Source organism: Suncus etruscus, chromosome 5 (assembly GCF_024139225.1).
Source record: "Suncus etruscus isolate mSunEtr1 chromosome 5, mSunEtr1.pri.cur, whole genome shotgun sequence".
Taxonomy (NCBI): domain Eukaryota; kingdom Metazoa; phylum Chordata; class Mammalia; order Eulipotyphla; family Soricidae; genus Suncus; species Suncus etruscus.
This window is the reverse complement of record NC_064852.1, coordinates 137,258,834-137,261,675: the sequence shown is the minus strand read 5'-3', so window position 1 is coordinate 137,261,675 and position 2,842 is coordinate 137,258,834. Positions and strand designations below refer to the sequence as shown.

The 2,842-nt window shown below is 29.0% G+C and overlaps 1 non-coding gene across 1 annotated transcript; it reads left to right on the top strand.

Annotated features, from left to right (window-relative positions):
- The first annotated feature begins 1,703 nt into the window (after nt 1-1,703).
- On the top strand, nt 1,704-1,813 carry LOC126009884 (U6 spliceosomal RNA). Its single transcript, XR_007496060.1, has one exon. It is a non-coding gene; the product is annotated as a U6 spliceosomal RNA (small nuclear RNA).
- The last annotated feature ends 1,029 nt before the right edge of the window (nt 1,814-2,842 follow it).

Sequence of the window (2,842 nt, the reverse complement as noted above, 5' to 3'; positions counted from 1 at the left end):
GGTTGAACACTTCCATTTCCTCATCTCTTATTATTATGACAGTTGAAGCCTGTTTAATTTTAATCAAAAGTATAAAGCACCTATCGCACTGCTGGATTACAACACTATCTTTTTTACATTAACTATTCTTTTATGTCTTTGTAGCCTAAAAATATGGTTACACAATAAAAATAAAATAGGTATATAACATTAAATAAGTAGATACCACTAAAGTAGATAAAATCTATTTTAGTTGTACAACTGTATTTGTTGAATTTAAGACTGATCAAATTTCCTATTAGCTTACTATTGCCAAATAATTTCTACATTTTTGGTTCTTCATCATCTAGAGTTGAGGATTCTTCCATTTTGACTTAAATCTAAGCAGTACTTTCCTTTGTGACTTAAGAATAGTCCAATGGACTGGATTTGAATATCCATGTTAGTAGTTGTGTGCCTTAGAACATATTAAAAGATAATAAAAACAACAGAATAGAACATATTAAAAGATAATAAAAACAACAGAAGATATGTCATGATTCTAACTTTAGTTGAATTATATGTTTTAATAGAAAAATTATAATCTTTTCAAATGAATTTACCCTGACACATTTTAGTATTGTGTGTAAGAAAACAAAAATAATTTCATTTCAACAAAACCTATATATTCTATATATATGCTTATATTTTATTAGTAAAATATTATTCTTTGAATATGAGTTATAAGCAAAGTCTCAAGCCCATTTAGAATTGTAATTTTTATCAATGAATGGTCATTCCAAATCATCTATTCATCATTCTGTGTTTAATGCACTCACATGCAAACATACAGAGTCATTTTTAGCCTGTACTAGAACAGGATCAATAAGAGCCTTCCTATTTCTTGTCATTCTATTTAAAATTATGCTAGAAGCCTATCACCAAAGCAATAGAACAGTTCAAGTACTTTGAACTGTGACAGCACAGTAATTTGTTATGCAATTGAAAACAAATAATGTCTTTATAGTTCCAACTTGTTTTTATCTGCCAGAGTGGCAAAAGTGAAAAGAAAAATATTTGTTAAAGATTTAGGAAAAACTAATGAGAAATACAGCAGATACATATAGTGTTGCTCAAGTTAGAAGTTTCTCAATTTGGAAATTTCACTAAAATAATTGATTGGCCAGTTGAAAAATACCTTGCACAGTGTTAGTGTCATAGACTAAGTCTTAGTTTTGCTAATTCCCAACTGTGATATTGCTATTGATACCTCCAAATCAAATCAGATTAAAAATTATTAAGACCTGAATATTAAGAATTGAATTATTTCATGCACAAAATATAAGATGTCTTTGAGTTCTTTTCTAATTAATGTCTGCTTAATAGTAAGTCACCAGCCCAAAATATTGTTATCCCTAAAAAGTAAATCTGCAAGAAAAATTAAATTATACTGGAAAATGATTTGCTTAGTAAATAAAGGGAACATTTCAGCCTTCATTTAATCTAGCCAATCCACTGTTATTCTTGAGCATTGTATATTCAAAGATGATTAAAATAAGATTTTATCTTTATAAGATTGATGAGGTAGAAAACAAACCAAAATTAAACACAGTATTTTATCAGCTAGTATTCTTAGCTGCAAATAATAAAACCAAGTATAACTACTTTGTGCAGCATTGTTTATTAAACCTTTTTCTTAAGAAATTACTTAAAATATGTTAAACTCATAATAAAAGAAAAAATGCATGTTCACTTTGCCAACACATATACTAAGATTAGAACTATACAGAGAAGAAGATTAACATGGTTCATATGCAGGGATGGCACTTAAATTTGTGAAAACTTCCATATTTTTTTTTAAATTATCCCACTGTACAAAAAACTGCCTATATTTTCAATCAGAAAACACTTTATATTGCCTTCTCTAGACCCTTTTGCATAGTTCACTGACATTTACTACTGCAGTCACTCATCTGCTATTGTAATGCCAAGAGTTTCAGATGCTTTCCACTAACAATGCTGAGAAAGTTCCTTTTGGAACCAGGAACTATCAGGTTGGTGCAATTAACTGGAAAAATCTATATCAGGAGCTTTTCATGTTATCATCAGGGAGCCTGAGTAAGTTAGCATGTGGCACTTCTATTTATGAACATTAGTTAGTGATTACATAAGCAAGTGCATATTTTGTTAGCATAAAAAGGAAGCTACATTTTTCACTATCAATCATGACCAATGTTTTTTATAGTAATATAAGACAAGTATGTTTTGCTCATTCTATGAATCAAAGGATACTCACCAAGAAATAGACAAGATTAACTTCACAGATACAAATAAAATTGTAATAATCCTTTTCATCCATCTCTATTAAAGTCAAGGAACAATGGTAAAAAGTGACATTAACCTGTTTATGCAGTTTAAGATATCCTTACAAGGGCTAAAGTGATATCATAGCAAGCAGCTGATGCATATGTATATATAGATATATTTATAATCAACTATTTAACATTTAATAAACAAGTCTGTGAGGTTCTGTGGACATGATTTTCATATCAATTACTATTTTGAAGCAACTTATCAGCTCAACAATATGAGATAAATTGAGAAATGTTGTAAACAGCAATGAATAGTCATTCTGACTTCACATTCATTTTTACCTTTGCTCTTTACCATAGATATGAAGGAAATGATATGCCATGAAATCATAGCTTCACAAACCAAACCATTCAACCACTTCAAATATAATATTAGAATTTTGAAAGTTACAAGTGTCATGAATGTACCCATATAAAAACAAAGAAAAGTAGTTTTCTCCAGATGTGAGTTAGGATAAAACCAAGAATCTCTCTAAAGTAAGTTTAGAATTGAATTATTTGAGAAGGTATTA